Consider the following 25,097-nt stretch of genomic DNA (forward strand, 5'->3'; position numbering starts at 1 on the left):
AAAAGATGAACAGTTGTGTATAGTAGAAGTTTGCTCAATCTTGAAGGCAATGTAACATTCCAAGTTGTATCTTCTTCTACGGCGAATGGACTTTGATTCTAGTACTTTGAGTTACAGGTGAATCTTTATTAGCATAGAATTCATTTTCTATGTTTCGCACCATGGATCTGAATCTAATAACAAATTCTGGATTGATAGCCTTTCCAACTAAGATTTTAGGGCACTAAACTATCACTTTATCACTTCGTCCATAAATTCACCTATTCCAAACCATACAACTACTGCACGGTGGCAAACCCCAGATAAGCTTTGTGCAAATCACGAGATTGCGAATTGATCCTGTAAAAATGTCGAATAATATCCCTAAAATTAATTATCAGTGCATTAGGCTTCATAGAAGAGAAAACCTGGTGTGAATATCCTCTGCGAGAAGTAAGTTACCAAAGTTAGGATTGTGTAACGTCGAAACACTACAGAAATCAAGTGGTTATGAACGTATTCACTTAACATTTGTGAATTTACAGGAGTTAGAACTTGGCATTATGTGTAATGAGATGAAACAAAATATCAATGCAGATAATTTTCTCAAAGTAACTTAGTTTCATAAATTATTATGATGAATGTGACGAATGGCAGTTGAAAATTTATGGATTTGCATGAGCTTTATATTCTAGGTTCATTGTAGTGGGTCATCTGACAATGTGATTTCACGAAATTGTCACTTTATATCAACATTAATTTTCGAATAATTAACAAATATGGAATAGTATGATCGTTCACATGAACATACAAGTTGTCAGCTCAATCAGAAAATATCTTAGAATAAATTTGACATTATATTTTAATTTAATTCTGAGATATCGTAGTTTGAGCAATCATTAACTATCAACTAACGATTGAGACCTACATCTACATGTAAGATAATCGGGAACTTTTATGTCACGTTAAATTTATAATAAATAAACGTTTATGTTCTCCGAATCTGAGGTGTCCATTTTGTCCAAATGAAATGCATCTCGAAGTAACATGTAGAAAATTCAGTTCTATCAATTCGGCTTTTTCGAATTTATTAGACTCTTTTTAAACACCTTTCATATTTTAGGACTTTTAAAATTTGTCTTCTATCCCTGGACTTAACAAACATCTACATTGTCTAAATTTATTTCATAGGAATCAGCAAATCGGTAACTTGTAGGAATTTGTACAAATTGCTGAAAATTTGAAATTATTATAGAGAACTCATGGTGTATTTTTTCAAAATTGTGCATACCGTAAAAAGACAACAACAAATATTTGAGCAATTAACATTTAGCATTTTTAATTTGGTTGTTTTTCTAATATATGTTTACACAAATATTAAACAAAAGTATTGAACATAATCGGTTGCTCTATTATTTAATTTCTTTTCAAATATTTCGGAGTTTTGTTTATCCCCTCGCTGTCACGAGCAATTTTTCATAAGCAGCTTAAATGTCTTATCATCTCAGTCGAGAAAATTTACGCTCCAAAAGGAGCGCAACAAGTCTAATAATTATAAAGATTAATATTATTTGGAAAGTATTTCGCTAAGTATTAACATTCAACAAAGATAAATTGTAATTAATATAAATTTCTCTCGAATTTCAGTGCACTTCCGCTACGGATTGTTGTGCGGAACTAGAATGCAAAGTCATGGTGTGCGGTTAGGTAAGTAAAGTAATTAGTTAATTAATTACTACAGATAGAACCCAACAATCTAAGCTGTGGGAGAAAGTCTTAGAATTGAATGGAGCCGTTCTCCACGTATGTGGTTCCATCGGGTATCGAACCGCGACCCATTGTTTACAAGGCGACGATGCTACAACTGCGCCATCGGGGAGGCCCTTTTATAGCTTGGAATTCCACTTAAATCTATCATTTATCATTTCAATGTACTTCGATTATCAGTAACAGTACGCTAATCGCAAAGACAGGAATGAAATCGTATCAATCCCTAAGATTATATGTTTAATATAAAAGCCTCTCTGAATGTTTCATGTTGACCAGGGCATTCACTTGTTTTTCACAGTTGTCTCAACCTCTGAAAAATGTAAACAATGTACAGTGTTGTGCTATGCAAACCTCCTGAGGTATTCAAGAAATAGGCAGTTTCTTCTGCCTTTTGAGCCAGCGGTTTGCATAGTGGCAATTTGAAACACGATTCGGCATGGAGGAAGAGCTCCATGGCCTAGGGAATATAGAGGTGAGACAAGCTGAGAGGGGACTGACTTTTGGAATTGGAATAGAGGAGAGAGGAGAGCTTAGAAAGGAGTGGAGCAAAAGTGAAACGACGCCCTGGTCAACCTATAGAGAAGCCAACAAAAGACTTAGTATATTTTCATTCATCGTAATTATCTTCATTCGTCAGATAGACAGGTAAATATCCTAAACCCAGCTATAATTCAGGTTCAAAGGTTCATAAAACCCACCGAGTTACCGTTGCATTTTCTAGCTGTTAAGTTTCTAAATCTTATTTGTACCTTTCGTATTGCTAAGCGGTAACTCGTCATGACAATGACGAGTGCTCTCATCATAGAGGATGAATGATGAATAGCTTACATCACCAAGCAATTAATTGCGAAGTGACTGGTTCTGATCCCATCATTCTTTAGAATCATACGTAATAAAGATGCTTAGGGCTTTCATCCTTTTTTTCGGAAATGAGATTCTTAAGCAATTTTAAATTTAACCTCAGCCCAAAAATTTTGCTAACTTGTTTAAAATTTTAGTATGTCCTTGCCACAATTGACTTTGAAAATACATAGGGCTTAAAAGTTTTCACCTTGCTGATGAACTCGATGAAACATTTTACCAGTTATTAGATATAGCACGAGGGACTACAAGTTTTAACTTAGATGTCAGCGGTCCAAGTGCAAGTTCAACCCCCAAAATTTAAACGTAGCCCAATATTAACTAGACGGCTTCAGCGACAATTATCAGGAAAATAGGAATATGAAAAACAATTAGAGCAACAATTTCAGGATTTTAGAGATTCAGGCTCAACACAATTTGCAACTATGGCTCAGTCTAACTTTGTTCCCCCAACAATTTTAGAGGGTATCCCATTTCAAGGGATAGCCGGGGAAGATGTATCAAAATTTTTGGAAAAAGTAGATAGACTTGCAATTTTAAATGGTTGGAACAGTGCCAAAAAGCAGGAAATGTTCCAAGCCTTTTTAGCCGGGCCAGTGTTGCGATGGTTTCAGGCTTGGAAAGACGTCCAAGAAAACCAAGACAGTTCTTATGAGGATTTAAGATAAAAAATTAAAGACGAATTTACAGGGCCCTTGTATCAACTACTTTTAATTAAAGCAGATCCTAAAATGGGCGTTCAACAACAGATCAAACAAATCATTTTAGGATTGCAGGTGGATTACATGAAAGATACCCATCATAAAGAATACGAGTCAGTGCATGGGCTGCTCAAGGATTTAAAATCCTTTGAAAAGCTTCAGTTTTTGATGAGGCAGTGCAAGTTGAAAGAGCAAAGGTGCGAAGATCAAAGGGACAGTTTATTCCTTCCTTTGAACAGCGCACCAACACTCTCGCAACAGCAGCAGATTTTATTGCAGAATACCAATCTTTATACTGCTGAGTCTGCACAATTGCGACGTACTTCAGAGATCGATGCAAGATTCAATGCCTTGCAGAAGGAGGTCGAACAATTAAAATTAGCTAACAATCCTCAAAGTAACAAGGTTCAAACCCAGACTCAGGAAACTGGTTTGGAAGCTAGATTAGCTAGTCTTACTTTTAGACTAGATAGCATTGACAACCAAAAACAGCACCCTCGCACCGACTCATCTGGACAGAGGCAATTTAGAAAACCATATTATAGAGGCAATTATCAGTCAGGTAATAATTATAGAGGTTCCTACCGGGGTAATAATAGACGACCACAGTATAATAGGGAGTATAGAAATGCACGGCCTAATAATAATAATAATAATTCACATCACAATAGGCGATATGGCAATGCCCAACAATGGCGAGGGCGTGGAAACTTCCGCGGACAGAACTCGCGGGGTTCCTCATCATCAGCAGGGCGAGGCCAGGAATGTAGGGAAGAGCAACGGGAGAGACCACGCTGCTCTATTTGTAATTATCCCAATCACTCGGCAGCTACTTGTTTGCAGAACAAGGAGGCTTTAAACGAGCGGTGACTGCCCATAGAAAAGACGTATGCGCAGATTTTGAAGGAAAGCAAATTTCAGTCTCTACTTTCCCCTATGAGGAACTTATATACATTAACACAGTGATAGGGGGCAACGTCAGAGGTTTCTTTTGGATTCCGGGAGCCAAGTATCAGTTACTAGTGATCGAGGTATTCCTTTAACTGCCAAACGTTTTAAAATTCATACGGCCATAAGGGGAGTAGCAAAGGAATAAATTGAAATTAAAGAGATTGTCCTGTTAACTTTTTCAATAAACGGCCGCAATTTAACCCACCCTTTTCGAATGATTCCAAATTTTGAACATGGGACAATCTTGGGTAATGATTTTTTAAGAGCTCAAAAAGCAAATTTGGATTTTGAATAGAATCGACTCACACTGAGGAGATTTGGAACTCCTCCTCGAAACCAATTAAGGACGAAACACAAAAAAACCTTTGACGTATCCATAAAAGTTGCTAGTCTGATCAGGGATTTATATGTGACAGAATTTGTAACTTCCAGACAAATTAGAATTAAACCTAGGTCTCATTTGTGTATTCCTGTCAAATTGACAAATTCTAGTTATCAGAATTTAACTTATTTAGAATCAGATTTACAGTTTCAAATGGATACAAGTTTAATGGTGCCCCGAGCCATTGTAAATATGAAGTCATTTTTAATTTGGATTACCAACCCAAACTCTTACAAAATTAAAATTAGGAAAGGGGCAAGCATAGGTACCGCAGAGGCATGGCAAAATCCAGTCCCAACTTCTCGTCATACTGCAGATGACGAAGGACCTAACGTTATGGTGACCAAGGAAACTGGCACCATGACAAAAACAGTGCACGACATTACAAAATTTGATATTCACCCAGCATTAGAACCCGATCAGAAGTTGCAACTTACACGATTATTAGAGAGGTACGTAGATGTGTTTTCCTGGTCTGAGCAGGACATTGGTTGTGCCACAAATTATACGCATCGTATTAAGTTAAAAGACGATTCTGAATTTCACGTCCCAGCCTACTCTATACTTGTACACCTACGTTCGGAAATTAATCTGCAAATTAACAACTTGTTGGAAGCAGGAGTCATCGGTCCTTCAACATCTCCCTATAATTACCCAGTCTTTCTCGTTAAGAATAAATCAGGAGCTTATCGCATGGTGCAGGATTTTCGATTACTTAATGCCAGCTCTGTTTTCGATGCAGTTTCGATAGGAAACATTTCAGAAATTTTACATAACATGGCCGGTAAGAGCTACTATTGTAGTGCAGACCTTAAACAAGGATTCTTCCAGGTTCCTTTAGCAGATGAATCAAAAAAATACACTGCTTTTACTATACCAGCCAAGGGACAATTTGATATGAATTTTACACGCATGGGACATGTGACATCTCCCGCGGCGATAAGCCGGTGTGTCCAGCTCGCTACAGCGGGCTTGAATTCTAATAATTTTGCTTTTTATATTGATGACATGTTTGTATTTGCTAATACATTTAAGGATATGTTAGTGAATTTAGAATAAATGTTCCAATGTTTATGATCTGCCGGATTAAAATTGGCTGTGCCTAAATGTTCATTTGGATATTAGTAGACAATTGCTTTAGGACATAATGTGGGCTTTTATGGCTATCGTATCAGCGACAGGATACTATAATCCATTAAGAATTATAAAATTCCTTCTACCACAAAAAAGGTTAAAATGATTTTTGGTCTTTGCAGCTACGTGAGGAAGTACGTCAAAAATGTTTCTGACATTGCATCGTCATTACAAAGTTTAATCCGTAAAGGTAAGACATTTAATTGGGTCCTGAACAACAGTCAGCATTTGATAAATTAAAATAAACTCTAATTAATGCACCTGTTTTGTTACCTTATGATCCAGCAAGGAACACCAAGGTTTTTACCGATGCTTCATCTCACGCCGTCAGTGGCGTGTTCATGCAGCCCAATGTAGAAGGAAAATACTTGCCGTGTGCATATTGTAGTAGAACTTTGACGGACACTGAAAAAAGATTGAGTGTAATTGATCAAGAATTAACAGGAATTTTATATGCTGTAAAATCATTTAGATTTTATCTTGTGGGACACCATTTCGATTTGCACACGGACAATAAAGCAATTACGTATATTAGGACATCCCGTAATTTAAGCTCAAAGCTTCTTCGATGGAGTAACCTTTTGGAGGATTTTTCATTCACTCCTATACATGTCAAAACTACGGAGAACATCGCCGATCCCCTCAGCGAGAATGCGGCGAAAATATAGAAGATGGCAACATTGAAGAGGACATTCCCGAACCCAGGACACTTACATTGTTTGATGCAACCACAGATGTCGCGGAACATCAGAGACAGGATTATTTTTTTGGCCTAATTATTAAAATTTTGGAGGACCCAGACAAGGACGATGGAACACAACCTTTATCCATCCAGAGGCAGGTTTAACATCATGTTTTGGGGGATGGTTTATTATATAGGCAGGAGAAATTAGGAGCCACTACCAAGAAATTGTTATGCATACCAATGACGTTACGTGATTCCGTGATTCAGACACTCCACGCTTCACCCATAGGAAGCTCTCATCTTTGATTTACCAAGTGTAACAATGTTGCATTACCACGAATTTATTTTCCGAATATGAAATTATTTATACAAAGGAAAATTAGGGAATGCATTACACGTCAGCAGAATAAACGGCGTCCAGGTCCACCAGTAGGAGAACTTTGTACTTTTCCCGCACAGAAGCCATTCCAGCGGATTTGCCTAGACTTTTCAGGTCCATATCCTCCTTCGTCAAATCTTCGTCACCGTTATATAATTGAAGCAACAGATTTTGGGAGGCGGTATTTAATAGCCAAACCAGTTGCGGATTGTACGGCCAGTAAAGCAGCTGAATTTGTGTATGAAGAGATAGTATTACGCTTTGGAACGCCACAAGAAATTTATACTGATCGTGAGTAGTATAAAAGTATATAGGATGAGCGCACTTATAGCGTACAAATGAAGAGGTTATTTGATTAAACAGCCCGATTTGGCTACACTTAAAATTATGCCAAGATGCCCATATGCCCCAATTCTTCAAGTGTGATATGCTCTTAATCCCAAGACCCTGAATCCTAGTGTAGAAATGAAGAACCCTCAATAGACAGATTTGCCTACACTTAAAATCAAGCCAAGTACCCATATGATCTTATTGCTTATAGTGTGTTACTCTGTCAAAATCCCAAGAATCCTGAATTCTAGTGTACAAATGAAGAACACCCCTCAGATTTATTTGGCCTTGTGTGCAAAAGCTACATCTGTGAGATTGTTGTCCATAAGCTTGTCAAAAATATGGCCCTCTTGATATTGCTTTGCCTATACTTAAAACTAAGCCAAAAATGCTCATAAAAGCCACCCTCACCCACCCACACCCACACCCACACCCACCCACCCACACACATTTACTACAGGTCCACTTCCGGTCCACTTCCGGTCTACTTCCGGTCCACTTCCGATCCACTTCCGGTTCACTTTCGGTCCACTTCCGGTTTACTTCCGGTCCACTTCCGGTCCACTTCCCGTTCACTTTACACACCTGTGGGGTTTTTCAGTTTTTTTGGAAAAGGTTACAACATTAACAAGGCTGTTTAATTTACAATTGGATACACACCCCAATTATTTTAACAAGAATTTAAATTTTGAAAGCATGATAAATAGATGCAGGGGTGCAAGTTTAATTCCTGTAGCAAGTGGAAACAATTCTAGATATTTATACCCATGCATGTGTGCCCTGTATCCTGAAGAGGTTGTGTATTCATGCGGGCATGCTGTGTGCAGGTATTGCTACCTAAATACCTACACAACATCAGATTGCTGCAAATTGTGCCTCAATACAATAACAAAATATTACAAAATTAATAATCTATCATGTGCACTGTGTTCAGGACAAGGCTATTATGTTTATACATTCACAAAACAATTTCTATGCTACAATCATGAGATTGATGATAGTTTTGTACTCGAGATAAAAATGGAAGATGGTCCCTTGCAAGAAGAATAAAAAAAATGAGGATTAAAAATTTTATCAATTATGGGAGCTTCAGCACTCTCGATGAAATCTATGAGAATCTTGACAATGAAAGCATGATTCTTGTGATGTTGATGTGCAATAACACGGGAAATGTCACTGTAGATTAGAGAAACCAGGGCTACAGGCAATCTATTCTATATAAGCATATAATTTTTGTGTACAAGAAACATAATCAATTTTACCTGTTGTCAGAACCAAGTGACAGATCAGATAAAATAAGAGAAATACACCTATATCCAAGGGGCATTGGAATTGAATATGATGGGGGAACATACCAGGATAAGATGGCTCTACTCCCAGAGAGCTCCCCTGTTAGAGTTGGGAATTTTGGATTATATATTATAGATTATCAGAATTCAATATTTCATACACACCTGCAATCCTTTGGGATTGACAGTTTCAAAAGATATGTGATATACCCTGATCAGAACATGTTGATGAATCACCTATTGGGCCCATGTGCAAGAAGAGGGCCCTACTACCGTGCAGCAGGCAACACCGGGATGCTTGAGATATTGCTCAACAATCAAGTGAGATTCAGAATGTTTGATTCCTACAACAAAATTGTGCAGGTATTCTACACAGACAAGTGGGAAGAATACACACAGCAGCTGTTTAGGAATAGGCAAGAAAACAGCTGGGTTATCTACACCTTGAAACTTGTTGGTGAGATACACAGAAACTGCCAGTCTTGCCTGCCATCTGCATGGTACAAGCTTTTGCAAAATGTTAGATTGATTCCTGAACAATTTAAGAATCCACCATGCAAATTAGAGCTGGTGAAAAATAATTTTGTAGAATTTGAACCCGATCTGCCTTTTTATCTGGTGAAGCTCTACAATCCATACATGGTGAATGTTATTGCAGAGTGCAAAAAAATTGAAAACAACAGAATGTTGTACAGGCTATGGGGAAGAATCATAAGAAACTGGGCAAGAATGGTGCTGTTTTTACATGACATACTGTTTGTTCAGGCTCCTAGGCATATAATTGAAGGCCGCAATATACATGCTGGCCGAGATGATATGTTTAGAAATTTTTGGGATTTTCTGGATACAAACCCTGTGCTCACTGCAGAGGTTGCATATTTCATAAGATCTTCAAGATTTACTAGGGAAACACTTACAAAATTTATAAATATATGGTACTCTATCCTATACAAGGATCCATAAAAATATATGAAAAAGAACATGTGTCTCAGAGTTGAATTGTATGAGAAGCTGTGCAATGTTGATGAACGATGTAATATTGATGTGGGCAAGTTGGAAAATGCTCTGAGTGATTTTGCAATTATGATATGAGAATGCCTACCTGCTGCACCTGATAGCAATAATAGAATTGAAGATGATGACAAGTATTTCTGGTGGCTCCCCGAGCAAGATATTACAAACAGGCAGATGATGAAGAACATGGCCAGGAACACTGAATCATTTATACCATTCACTGTGTTTGAGAAGAACATGTACATTGAGATGCTTAGAAGAATGATGCTGAATGATTTATTTGGATGCATCTCTCACGATACTCATCCAAATTATGCAGCAGGAGCCGAGGAGTTGAATATTCTCATTAGAAGGATCAAGAATTACAACAGGCACAATATTGCTGTGATTGGAAACATTGCTGAGGGGAACAACAACTCTGCACCTTGGGTGTGCCAGTGTATTCTGTTTCCTGTTGATGTTGCATTTCAATGCGGGCATGTATTTTGCAGATATTGTTTTCTAAACAGAGTTGTTGAGAATAAAGCTGCATGCTGTACAAAATGTAACAAATCAAATAATAGGACCTATGTTATACACAACTGGATATGCAGCTGCTGCCAGGAACAAGTGTCTAATCCTGTCATATTACTGTCTGAGGAGTTGTTTTGCAGAGAGTGCAGCCCTGGTGATCATACTGCACTGTTGAAAACATGTTGATAGAATTTAAGAATATCAGCAGGTTTGAGGATTATTTCAACATACAAGCAGCTTTATGCAACAATGCAGATGCTGATCTTGACAAGTTGATCAACAATGGCATGCATTTTATATTTGTGGCTGATTATGATGTACCTGGTGTTTTGAAGATACTTGCACCCAGTAGATACAGTGCATCCATAGACTGGAACATTTGCAAGATGTTTTACAAGAGAAATTACAGATATAAGCTATTGCCCGATGATATGCCAATAGATTTCTTCCTGCTTCCAGGATACTTTGCATTGCAGATAGGAAACAGGGTATACAAAACAAGATATGATGACAAGTTTGTTGCAGGAAGCTGGCCTGTATTGTACAGCTCTGGCTTGTTTGTGGTGTATCTGCAGAACAGCATATTTAAAACACAACTATACTCTGAATGTATAGAGTGTCCAAACAGGTGTGTGCATTTTACAAATTATTATACTCTGTCAAAATTGTTGTCAGGTCCATGTTACAAGGGGCCATACTATTACAGACTTTTAGATGTGGACAACATTAAATTGATAAGAATTGTGAAAAAACAAATTAAGATTGCACCCAGCCCTTACAAGTATATCCAGAATGTTTTGAACCTGCCATACACAGATAACTGGGCAATATATGTAAATTTTATAACCCACAACAAGACATGCAACATGCTCTTCTATTGCCTAAAATTGTTGGGAGAGATACACAAGAATTGTAGAGTTTGTGTAGGTGCATTATGGTACAGAATTTTACAAAATGATCCTGTATCTATAGAAGATTTTAAAAATTATTATTATTGTACACTCAACATATACAGAAATAATAATCACTCTCAGCCAAGAATACCCTTCAAAATTGCCCACCAGTATAACCCAGAATTGCCTAATCTGCTCTATGAATATGTTGAAATTGTAGATGGGCCTATCCTATTGCATGGTGGACAAACATTATTAATTTCTGGACACAGAGTGTTATGCTGTTTCATGAATTATGTTCATATGTGCCCAAATATTTAAACAATGTGTAGAAATTTAAGATAGACCATCCTGTTGATAAATTGTGGGATCTTACCCTTTATGATGAAATTCACAAGTTTATATTTTCTTCAAAATTTACAAAATCTCAATTAACTGATTTTATAAACAAGTGGTACTGTGCTATGTTTAAGCATGATGTGTGTTCATATATGGAGGATCTGATCCCCTGACAATCAAGATAGAGTGCACTTTAAAAGGAGTTATAGAATCTTCAGAAAAATTAGATAGGTACCTGTCTGATTTTTCAAACATGCTGGGACTATGCCCTGAGATACATGTGAAGAAGCAAAATAAGCAAGATCACAATGAGATGTACTACTGGTGGCTGGATGACAGGGAAAAAATAAATTCTGACAGGCATCACCTCATGACAAGTGACCCCTTCCAATTTTCACCGGCAGATGTTTTTGAGCAGAGGATGCTCATAGAACTGCTCAGAAGATTCTGGATAGACAGGTTGTTTGGAAAGCACTTCCATGATACACATCCATATTACAACAAAAATCTTGACACCAGAATCAACAACCTGAGAAATTTTAAAGATGAGAATATTGCATATATGCTTTTTGAGCGTGTGGCATGCAATTGTGGTGTGTTCAACAGTGATGTTGCATACAGCTGTTCTCACTTATTCTGCAGGTACTGCTTTATGAATCATGTAACAGATGATATTACAAGATGCCCATGTTGCAATTGCAAAATTCAATTGCAATCAACAACAACTAGGCTCTCAATATTGTCTCTGGAATCATAGCTTTTCTGTCTAATATTCTCAAGATCTTGCTTTTCAGATATATTTCTGATGGAACTATCTGGTGTTGTTCTATATGTGTTATTGCATATTTTAAATTTTATACCTGGTGATGTGTAATAATTTAGGAATGTGTTGGGGGATGAATTGAATATTATCCAGATGGATTTTGTAAGGCAACCCCCAACATAATTGCTGGGTGGCACATCTATGCCATTGTTTCCACACAGTAGGGGAAAGAATATAAATCTGTTGCTGTCAATATTGTAGATGTTTATCTGGTTGCTTCTTATGAGGTACTTTGCTCTCTGCTTTAATTTCTTGGAGATGCTTCTCATTTGCAAGTCAAACATGTTTGCATTGTGAGCCCTGCATCTTATAACCTCATTGATGTAATCAATGCACAGGCAGGCTGGATAATTCTTTCCCACAGTTGCATGTGTTGCTCCAGTTGTTCTTCTCTAGTGATAGGGTAATACAATCATGATCACAATTCCTAAATTTTTGCCTTAAAAAATACATAACAAGCTCATTCAGGTATGTGTGCTTTGAGTACTCAACCCGGTCAGGATCAAAATCCACCCCACTATATAAATTCCCCTCATCTGTGGTGATAAATTCAGTATCATTATACACTAATTGCTTATTTTTATTTAAAAATCTGAAATGCTTCCAATTTGAACTCTGAAATGCAATCATGTACATCCTATACTCAAAACACCACCACTCATGGCAATAGTTGAACCAGTGATCATCAAACAATTTCAACATGTAGTAGTATCGATACCTATCTGTATAAAAATTAACAAAAAATCCAACAATCCTTCTGCCCCTGTTGTATACAAATCTTTCAAACTTGCTGAGAAGCTTAAGACACAGGTATTGGAATGGCCTGTCACTGATAAGCACCCACTGCATTTCAGTTTCATTCTGTACAGCAAACAGGTTATACTCAGACAGGCCAGAGAACCTAATCCTGAAATCCTCAACAAGAGACTTGGATTTTATGTACTTTGAAATGCATCTTCTCTCAAAAAATCCAGTATCCATAGTTATTTACATAAACACTTCCCTGCCTGTCCTATGTTGAGATTGTTTCTAGCAAATATTTAACAGTTGCAGAGCTCTGTTTTAACAGAAAAAATAATATTACCTGATTGCTGTTTCTGTCTTGTTTGTGCTGAGATTCTTAGCAGGTTGATGTCCACTGCCAGATTCTTGTATCTGAAATACATGAAATTACACTGCCAGACTGGATAATTGTTTCCCACAATTGCATGTGTCATTCAGGTTGTTCTCCTCCAGTGAATCAACAATACAATCAGAAGTACAATCCCTAAATTTTTGTCTTATGAAATACATAACAAGCTCATTCAGGTGTGTATATTTAGAGTAGCAGACAAGTTCTGGATTAAAATCCTCACCACTGTACAAATATCCATTATCTGTTGTAACAAATTCAATATTCCTATCTATAAACCCACTGTTGATAATTTTATTCAAAAATTTGTAATGCCTCCAATTTAAACTCTGATCTGCAAGTATGTACATCCTTTACTCTGCAAACAATTGCTATGAATGTTTTATGGCTATCGTATCAGCGACAGGATACTATAATCCATTAAGAATTATAAAATTCCTTCTACCACAAAAAAGGTTAAAATGATTTTTGGTCTTTGCAGCTACGTGAGGAAGTACGTCAAAAATGTTTCTGACATTGCATCGTCATTACAAAGTTTAATCCGTAAAGGTAAGACATTTAATTGGGTCCTGAACAACAGTCAGCATTTGATAAATTAAAATAAACTCTAATTAATGCACCTGTTTTGTTACCTTATGATCCAGCAAGGAACACCAAGGTTTTTACCGATGCTTCATCTCACGCCGTCAGTGGCGTGTTCATGCAGCCCAATGTAGAAGGAAAATACTTGCCGTGTGCATATTGTAGTAGAACTTTGACGGACACTGAAAAAAGATTGAGTGTAATTGATCAAGAATTAACAGGAATTTTATATGCTGTAAAATCATTTAGATTTTATCTTGTGGGACACCATTTCGATTTGCACACGGACAATAAAGCAATTACGTATATTAGGACATCCCGTAATTTAAGCTCAAAGCTTCTTCGATGGAGTAACCTTTTGGAGGATTTTTCATTCACTCCTATACATGTCAAAACTACGGAGAACATCGCCGATCCCCTCAGCGAGAATGCGGCGAAAATATAGAAGATGGCAACATTGAAGAGGACATTCCCGAACCCAGGACACTTACATTGTTTGATGCAACCACAGATGTCGCGGAACATCAGAGACAGGATTATTTTTTTGGCCTAATTATTAAAATTTTGGAGGACCCAGACAAGGACGATGGAACACAACCTTTATCCATCCAGAGGCAGGTTTAACATCATGTTTTGGGGGATGGTTTATTATATAGGCAGGAGAAATTAGGAGCCACTACCAAGAAATTGTTATGCATACCAATGACGTTACGTGATTCCGTGATTCAGACACTCCACGCTTCACCCATAGGAAGCTCTCATCTTTGATTTACCAAGTGTAACAATGTTGCATTACCACGAATTTATTTTCCGAATATGAAATTATTTATACAAAGGAAAATTAGGGAATGCATTACACGTCAGCAGAATAAACGGCGTCCAGGTCCACCAGTAGGAGAACTTTGTACTTTTCCCGCACAGAAGCCATTCCAGCGGATTTGCCTAGACTTTTCAGGTCCATATCCTCCTTCGTCAAATCTTCGTCACCGTTATATAATTGAAGCAACAGATTTTGGGAGGCGGTATTTAATAGCCAAACCAGTTGCGGATTGTACGGCCAGTAAAGCAGCTGAATTTGTGTATGAAGAGATAGTATTACGCTTTGGAACGCCACAAGAAATTTATACTGATCGTGAGTAGTATAAAAGTATATAGGATGAGCGCACTTATAGCGTACAAATGAAGAGGTTATTTGATTAAACAGCCCGATTTGGCTACACTTAAAATTATGCCAAGATGCCCATATGCCCCAATTCTTCAAGTGTGATATGCTCTTAATCCCAAGACCCTGAATCCTAGTGTAGAAATGAAGAACCCTCAATAGACAGATTTGCCTACACTTAAAATTAAGCCAAGTACCCATATGATCTTATTGCTTATAGTGTGTTACTCTGTCAAAATCCCAAGAATCCTGAATTCTAGTGTACAAATGAAGAACACCCCTCAGATTTATTTGGCCTTGTGTGCAAAAGCTACATCTGTGAGATTGTTGTCCATAAGCTTGTCAAAAATATGGCCCTCTTGATATTGCTTTGCCTATACTTAAAACTAAGCCAAAAATGCTCATAAAAGCCACCCTCACCCACCCACACCCACACATATTTACTTCAGGTCCACTTCCGGTCCACTTCCGGTCTACTTCCGGTCCACTTCCGATCCACTTCCGGTTCACTTTCGGTCCACTTCCGGTTTACTTCCGGTCCACTTCCGGTCCACTTCCCGTTCACTTTACACACCTGTGGGGTTTTTCAGTTTTTTTGGAAAAGGTTACAACATTAACAAGGCTGTTTAATTTACAATTGGATACACACCCCAATTATTTTAACAAGAATTTAAATTTTGAAAGCATGATAAATAGATGCAGGGGTGCAAGTTTAATTCCTGTAGCAAGTGGAAACAATTCTAGATATTTATACCCATGCATGTGTGCCCTGTATCCTGAAGAGGTTGTGTATTCATGCGGGCATGCTGTGTGCAGGTATTGCTACCAAAATACCTACACAACATCAGATTGCTGCAAATTGTGCCTCAATACAATAACAAAATATTACAAAATTAATAATCTATCATGTGCACTGTGTTCAGGACAAGGCTATTATGTTTATACATTCACAAAACAATTTCTATGCTACAATCATGAGATTGATGATAGTTTTGTACTCGAGATAAAAATGGAAGATGGTCCCTTGCAAGAAGAATAAAAAAAATGAGGATTAAAAATTTTATCAATTATGGGAGCTTCAGCACTCTCGATGAAATCTATGAGAATTGCTATGAATTGTTTGCAGAGTATAGGATGTACATACTTGCAGATCAGAGTTTAAATTGGAGGCATTACAAATTTTTGAATAAAATTATCAACGGTGGGTTTATAGATAGGAATATTGAATTTGTTACAACAGATAATGGATATTTGTACAGTGGTGAGGAATTTAATCCAGAACTTGTCTGCTACTCTAAATATACACACCTGAATGAGCTTGTTATGTATTTCATAAGACAAAAATTTAGGGATTGTACTTCTGATTGTATTGTTGATTCACTGGAGGAGAACAACCTGAATGACACATGCAATTGTGGGAAACAATTATCCAGTCTGGCAGTGTAATTTCATGTATTTCAGATACAAGAATCTGGCAGTGGACATCAACCTGCTAAGAATCTCAGCACAAACAAGACAGAAACAGCAATCAGGTAATATTATTTTTTCTGTTAAAACAGAGCTCTGCAACTGTTAAATATTTGCTAGAAACAATCTCAACATAGGACAGGCAGGGAAGTGTTTATGTAAATAACTATGGATACTAGATTTTTTGAGAGAAGATGCATTTCAAAGTACATAAAATCCAAGTCTCTTGTTGAGGATTTCAGGATTAGGTTCTCTGGCCTGTCTGAGTATAACCTGTTTGCTGTACAGAATGAAACTGAAATGCAGTGGGTGCTTATCAGTGACAGGCCATTCCAATACCTTTGTCTTAAGCTTCTCAGCAAGTTTGAAAGATTTGTATACAACAGGGGCAGAAGGATTGTTGGATTTTTGTTATTTTTTATACAGATAGGTATCGATACTACTACATGTTGAAATTGTTTGATGATCACTGGTTCAACTATTGCCATGAGTGGTGGTGTTTTGAGTATAGGATGTACATGATTGCATTTCAGAGTTCAAATTGGAAGCATTTCAGATTTTTAAATAAAAATAAGCAATTAGTGTATAATGATACTGAATTTATCACCACAGATGAGGGGAATTTATATAGTGGGGTGGATTTTGATCCTGACCGGGTTGAGTACTCAAAGCACACATACCTGAATGAGCTTGTTATGTATTTTTTAAGGCAAAAATTTAGGAATTGTGATCATGATTGTATTACCCTATCACTAGAGAAGAACAACTGGAGCAACACATGCAACTGTGGGAAAGAATTATCCAGCCTGCCTGTGCATTGATTACATCAATGAGGTTATAAGATGCAGGGCTCACAATGCAAACATGTTTGACTTGCAAATGAGAAGCATCTCCAAGAAATTAAAGCAGAGAGCAAAGTACCTCATAAGAAGCAACCAGATAAACATCTACAATATTGACAGCAACAGATTTATATTCTTTCCCCTACTGTGTGGAAACAATGGCATAGATGTGCCACCCAGCAATTATGTTGGGGGTTGCCTTACAAAATCCATCTGGATAATATTCAATTCATCCCCCAACACATTCCTAAATTATTACACATCACCAGGTATAAAATTTAAAATATGCAATAACACATATAGAACAACACCAGATAGTTCCATCAGAAATATATCTGAAAAGCAAGATCTTGAGAATATTAGACAGAAAAGCTATGATTCCAGAGACAATATTGAGAGCCTAGTTGTTGTTGATTGCAATTGAATTTTGCAATTGCAACATGGGCATCTTGTAATATCATCTGTTACATGATTCATAAAGCAGTACCTGCAGAATAAGTGAGAACAGCTGTATGCAACATCACTGTTGAACACACCACAATTGCATGCCACACGCTCAAAAAGCATATATGCAATATTCTCATCTTTAAAATTTCTCAGGTTGTTGATTCTGGTGTCAAGATTTTTGTTGTAATATGGATGTGTATCATGGAAGTGCTTTCCAAACAACCTGTCTATCCAGAATCTTCTGAGCAGTTCTATGAGCATCCTCTGCTCAAAAACATCTGCCGGTGAAAATTGGAAGGGGTCACTTGTCATGAGGTGATGCCTGTCAGAATTTATTTTTTCCCTGTCATCCAGCCACCAGTAGTACATCTCATTGTGATCTTGCTTATTTTGCTTCTTCACATGTATCTCAGGGCATAGTCCCAGCATGTTTGAAAAATCAGACAGGTACCTATCTAATTTTTCTGAAGATTCTATAACTCCTTTTAAAGTGCACTCTATCTTGATTGTCAGGGGATCAGATCCTCCATATATGAACACACATCATGCTTAAACATAGCACAGTACCACTTGTTTATAAAATCAGTTAATTGAGATTTTGTAAATTTTGAAGAAAATATAAACTTGGGAATTTCATCATAAAGGGTAAGATCCCACAATTTATCAACAGGATGGTCTATCTTAAATTTCTACACATTGTTTAAATATTTGGGCACATATGAACATAATTCATGAAACAGCATAACACTCTGTGTCCAGAAATTAATAATGTTTGTCCACCATGCAATAGGATAGGCCCATCTACAATTTCAACATATTCATAGAGCAGATTAGGCAATTCTGGGTTATACTGGTGGGCAATTTTGAAGGGTATTCTTGGCTGAGAGTGATTATTATTTCTGTATATGTTGAGTGTACAATAATAATAATTTTTAAAATCTTCTATAGATACAGGATCATTTTGTAAAATTCTGTACCATAATGCACCTACACAAACTCTACAATTCTTGTGTATCTCTCCCAACAATTTTAGGCAATAGAAGAGCATGTTGCATGTCTTGTTGTGGGTTATAAAATTTACATATATTGCCCAGTTATCTGTGTATGGCAGGTTCAAAACATTCTGGATATACTTGTAAGGGCTGGGTGCAATCTTAATTTGTTTTTTCACAATTCTTATCAATTTAATGTTGTCCACATCTAAAAGTCTGTAATAGTATGGCCCCTTGTAACATGGACCTGACAACAATTTTGACAGAGTATAATAATTTGTAAAATGCACACACCTGTTTGGACACTCTATACATTCAGAGTATAGTTGTGTTTTAAATATGCTGTTTTTGCAGATACACCACAAACAAGCCAGAGCTGTACAATACAGGCCAGCTTCCTGCAACAAACTTGTCATCATATCTTGTTTTGTATACCCTGTTTCCTATCTGCAATGCAAAGTATCCTGGAAGCAGGAAGAAATCTATTGGCATATCATCGGGCAATAGCTTATATCTGTAATTTCTCTTGTAAAACATCTTGCAAATGTTCCAGTCTATGGATGCACTGTATCTACTGGGTGCAAGTATCTTCAAAACACCAGGTACATCATAATCAGCCACAAATATAAAATGCATGCCATTGTTGATCAACTTGTCAAGATCAGCATCTGCATTGTTGCATAAAGCTGCTTGTATGTTGAAATAATCCTCAAACCTGCTGATATTCTTAAATTCTATCAACATGTTTTCAACAGTGCAGTATGATCACCAGGGCTGCACTCTCTGCAAAACAACTCCTCAGACAGTAATATGACAGGATTAGACACTTGTTCCTGGCAGCAGCTGCATATCCAGTTGTGTATAACATAGGTCCTATTATTTGATTTATTACATTTTGTACAGCATGCAGCTTTATTCTCAACAACTCTGTTTAGAAAACAATATCTGCAAAATACATGCCCGCATTGAAATGAAACATCAACAGGAAACAGAATACACTGGCACACCCAAGGTGCAGAGTTGTTGTTCCCCTCAGCAATGTTTCCAATCACAGCAATATTGTGCCTGTTGTAATTCTTGATCCTTCTAATGAGAATATTCAACTCCTCGGCTCCTGCTGCATAATTTGGATGAGTATCGTGAGAGATGCATCCAAATAAATCATTCAGCATCATTCTTCTAAGCATCTCAATGTACATGTTCTTCTCAAACACAGTGAATGGTATAAATGATTCAGTGTTCCTGGCCATGTTCTTCATCATCTGCCTGTTTGTAATATCTTGCTCGGGGAGCCACCAGAAATACTTGTCATCATCTTCAATTCTATTATTGCTATCAGGTGCAGCAGGTAGGCATTCTCATATCATAATTGCAAAATCACTCAGAGCATTTTCCAACTTGCCCACATCAATATTACATCGTTCATCAACATTGCACAGCTTCTCATACAATTCAACTCTGAGACACATGTTCTTTTTCATATATTTTTATGGATCCTTGTATAGGATAGAGTACCATATATTTATAAATTTTGTAAGTGTTTCCCTAGTAAATCTTGAAGATCTTATGAAATATGCAACCTCTGCAGTGAGCACAGGGTTTGTATCCAGAAAATCCCAAAAATTTCTAAACATATCATCTCGGCCAGCATGTATATTGCGGCCTTCAATTATATGCCTAGGAGCCTGAACAAACAGTATGTCATGTAAAAACAGCACCATTCTTGCCCAGTTTCTTATGATTCTTCCCCATAGCCTGTACAACATTCTGTTGTTTTCAATTTTTTTGCACTCTGCAATAACATTCACCATGTATGGATTGTAGAGCTTCACCAGATAAAAAGGCAGATCGGGTTCAAATTCTACAAAATTATTTTTCACCAGCTCTAATTTGCATGGTGGATTCTTAAATTGTTCAGGAATCAATCTAACATTTTGCAAAAGCTTGTACCATGCAGATGGCAGGCAAGACTGGCAGTTTCTGTGTATCTCACCAACAAGTTTCAAGGTGTAGATAACCCAGCTGTTTTCTTGCCTATTCCTAAACAGCTGCTGTGTGTATTCTTCCCACTTGTCTGTGTAGAATACCTGCACAATTTTGTTGTAGGAATCAAACATTCTGAATCTCACTTGATTGTTGAGCAATATCTCAAGCATCCCGGTGTTGCCTGCTGCACGGTAGTAGGGCCCTCTTCTTGCACATGGGCCCAATAGGTGATTCATCAACATGTTCTGATCAGGGTATATCACATATCTTTTGAAACTGTCAATCCCAAAGGATTGCAGGTGTGTATGAAATATTGAATTCTGATAATCTATAATATATAATCCAAAATTCCCAACTCTAACAGGGGAGCTCTCTGGGAGTAGAGCCATCTTATCCTGGTATGTTCCCCCATCATATTCAATTCCAATGCCCCTTGGATATAGGTGTATTTCTCTTATTTTATCTGATCTGTCACTTGGTTCTGACAACAGGTAAAATTGATTATGTTTCTTGTACACAAAAATTATATGCTTATATAGAATAGATTGCCTGTAGCCCTGGTTTCTCTAATCTACAGTGACATTTCCCGTGTTATTGCACATCAACATCACAAGAATCATGCTTTCATTGTCAAGATTCTCATAGATTTCATCGAGAGTGCTGAAGCTCCCATAATTGATAAAATTTTTAATCCTCATTTTTTTTATTCTTCTTGCAAGGGACCATCTTCCATTTTTATCTCGAGTACAAAACTATCAGCAATCTCATGATTGTAGCATAGAAATTGTTTTGTGAATGTATAAACATAATACCCTTGTCCTGAACACAGTGCACATGATAGATTATTAATTTTGTAATATTTTGTTATTGTATTGAGGCACAATTTGCAGCAATCTGATGTTGTTTAGGTATTTAGGTAGCAATACCTGCGCACAGCATGCCCGCATGAATACACAACCTCTCCCGGATACAGGGCACACATGCATGGGTATAAATATCTAGAATTGTTTCCACTTGCTACAGGAATTAAACCTGCACCCCTGCATCTATTTATCATGCTTTCAAAATTTAAATTCTTGTTAAAATAATTAGGGTGTGTATCCAATTGTAAATTAAACAGGCTTGTTAATGTTGTAACCTTTTCCAAAAAACTGAAAAACCCCACAGTTGTGTCAAATGAACCGGAAGTGGACCGGAAGTGAACCGGAAGTCAACCGGAAGTGGACCGGAAGTGGACCGGAAGTGGACCGGAAGTAGACCGGAAGTAAATATGTGTGGGTGTGGGTGGGTGTGGGTGTATTTGTGGGTGTGTGAGGGTGGCTTTTATGAGCATTTTTGGCTTAGTTTTAAGTATAGGCAAAACAATATCAAGAGGGCCATATTTTTGACAAGCTTATGGACAACAATCTCACAGATGTAGCTTGTGCGCACAAGGCCAAATCAATCTGAGGGGGGTTCTTCATTTGTATACTAGAATTCAGGATTCTTGGGATTTTGACAGAGTAACACACTATAAGCAATAAGATCATATGGGTACTTGGCTTAATTTTAAGTGTAGGCAAATCTGTCTATTGAGGGTTCTTCATTTCTACACTAGGATTCAGGGTTCTTGGGATTAAGAGCATATCACACTTGAAGAATTGGGGCATATGGGCATCTTGGCATAATTTTAAGTGTAGCCAAATCGGGCTGTTTAATCAAATAACCTCTTCATTTGTACGCTAAAAGTGCGCTCATCCTATATACTTTTATACTACTATCGTGTTTCAGCATTCAAATCTAAGCTATTTCAGGAACTTGGCAATAAATTGGGAATTACCATCAAGTTTTCGCCAGTAGGTTTACATAATTCGATAGTGCTTCAGGAACGCAATCACGGCGTTTTACAGAGTATAATGAAATGTTATGTTAATTCAAAACACACTGATTGGGTCCAATGTTTACGACCAAGTGTGTTCAGCTATAACACTACAAAGAATCAGAATTTGCGGTATAGCCCATTCTTTTTAGTACATGGATTTCAATCTGCTTTGCCCTGGGAGCTTACATTACAGACACCAAGCTGTGAAAATGTGGAGAATGATGTACGGTTTCGAGTATTGGAAAAAGCAAGAACCATTGCCGCGGATAACTTGGCAAAGCGACACGTTGAATAGAAGAAATATTATGATCGGAAGAGGAAACAGATCAAATTTCAACCAGGTGATGAAGTATTAATTTTTGACAGCACCCAGAAAATTGGTACTGCACTGTGCTTTTCGGGTATTTATAAGGGCCCGGTCATAGTCATTCGAGAAGGGAATCCTAACAAATACTTGGTGGAATTCCAAAACAAGACAGGCAATACAATAGTGTATTCTATTGCCGTCCAGAGACTCAAAAAATATTATGGGCCAGATGACGGTGAAGGCGAGGAGAACTTGACAGGTCAAGATGAAGATGAAGGTCATCAGGAGGACATCGCGGACTCACGCATGGATAATGGTCACTAAAAATGAAAATTCATATAAGTAACAGGTTTAATATTTTAAATTTCACTCGCGTGACATAATAATAATTTTTAATAAAAATGGCACTAATAATATTAAACGTTAAGAGCAGACTTATTATTTAATAATGTGCTGTAGGCACAACATTTTTTTGCAGTATTAAAAATACTAGTTCAGCAAGTAAATCACTAAAAATTTATAGTTACACTTCAGAAGAAGGTATACATTTATATTAGCAAAGTTTTATTTTAGGCGCCAGTTATTGAGAATATTTATTTTATATGAATATGTAGACCTCGACATCAAGATTTTTTTGCGCCCCAATAACAAGTATTTTCCTTCGGTTATTGGATAGCAACCAAAATCCTGGAAATCCATTCTGCCATCGCAGAATGATTATGGTTAAACCACAACGGTTTTAGTTTCAAACTTTGCCACAATAATATGCTAAGAGTATTTTAGAATGAGAATTAAAGATTCTTCGAGTTTGAGTGGTGTTAGTATTTTAATGCATTGAAAGATTGCATAAATAATAATTATTATTTTATTTCAGGTAGTCAGGAGTAAATCAGTATCATTTTTCCATTACCTTGTACCTAAATTAAGATAAGTTTATAAACAGTGCTTAAAAATTTGGAGAATAAATAAATTATATCAGGTAAATAAATTAACAGATAAATTGAGCCTAGATTAAGAAATAAATAAGTTGAGTTAAAATACCTACTAATTTAAATTACGCACCTTAAAATACGTTTTAGTTTTGAAGAATTGTATGTTTTGTTGTTTAAGCAACATGAAAAACATTGCGATTTTAGTTATGTTTAACGGATTACTTCCATACGTAAGAGCTTCAAATTTTATTCATCTGTTGCAAGAGTCTTTCGATTATCCTCATATTATTATCACAAGTTTATTAATAGCAACATTTATTAGTAATATTTTTACAATTTTTGTAATTTGTTACTGTAAATGTCAACGCAAAAAATCTATTACTTATGACCATGAGTGTACCTATGATTTAGCCTTAAGTGAATTTAAAAATGATCCAACGTCTGTGGAACAGCATTATGATGACGTTACATCACTTGTTGAAGTGATACCGTTAAAGATAATTCACCCGCCAATTCCTCCACCCCTTACTCAGTCCGTTATTATTCATCAAAATGTAAAAGAAGAAATTCAAGATCAGTCCCGAAATACAGGGTCATCCGTTTGAGATGTCAGAAAAGTAAACTTTTATACACAAGAGGTTAATGTACGTATCTCTAAGCAGCTTGTTGTAATATAAGCATAAAGGATGTAAGTTTCGAATGAGTGGAGATTTACTGACTTCAGCTGCGTGGCGGCAGTAGCATGCATGTAATACTGGAAAATTTCGCATACCATACGACACACTGTGTGTGCTGTTGTGACGTAATCACCACCTTTGTTACCATACACATTAGCGCTGCCATGTGGCCGAAGTCTGTAAACGTCCACTCATTCGAAACTTACATCCTTTGTGCTTATATTACAACAAGCTGCTCACAGACACGTACTTTAACCTCTTGTGTATAAAGGTTTACTTTTCTGACATCTCAAACGGATGACCCTGTATATTAATCACCAAAGACGACGTTTTAGATTTGCCTAAAAATATTGTATCTGTCAAAGATAAAGTTCATAAGTTTTTCGTAAGCAAGGGTCCAAGTTTTGTACAAAACAGCCGCAAAATTGAATGTGAATTGATTAGTTAGCCCTGTGTCCAGCCAATTGCAAAGGTTAAAGATTTATTTGAAACTCAGCCAACAGCAAAGTTCGAAAATGTTCCAAGTTTTACTAAAAATGCAGAAAGTAAGCCAAATTCTCAGGTTACCGAACCTGTTGTATCTTTTACTGATCATATTTTTTAAGACTATACGTTTGCCTAAAAATGTTATTATCTACATTACGTATTATTTTTTTCTAAACATAAA

General features: G+C 36.9%; 1 long non-coding RNA gene across 1 annotated transcript in view; it reads left to right on the top strand.

Moving 5' to 3' along the window:
* LOC145983133 (uncharacterized) overlaps positions 1–25,097 on the top strand; it is a 63,642-nt gene that overhangs the window by 32,555 nt on the left and 5,990 nt on the right. Inside the window, exon 3 of the long non-coding RNA XR_014441225.1 lies at positions 1,627–1,686. This is a non-coding gene — a long non-coding RNA (uncharacterized LOC145983133). The remainder of the gene's footprint in view (positions 1–1,626; positions 1,687–25,097) is intronic.

This window comes from Lepisma saccharinum, unplaced genomic scaffold, assembly GCF_977018435.1.
Source record: "Lepisma saccharinum unplaced genomic scaffold, izLepSacc3.1 HAP1_SCAFFOLD_687, whole genome shotgun sequence".
NCBI classification, from domain to species: Eukaryota; Metazoa; Arthropoda; class Insecta; order Zygentoma; family Lepismatidae; genus Lepisma; species Lepisma saccharinum.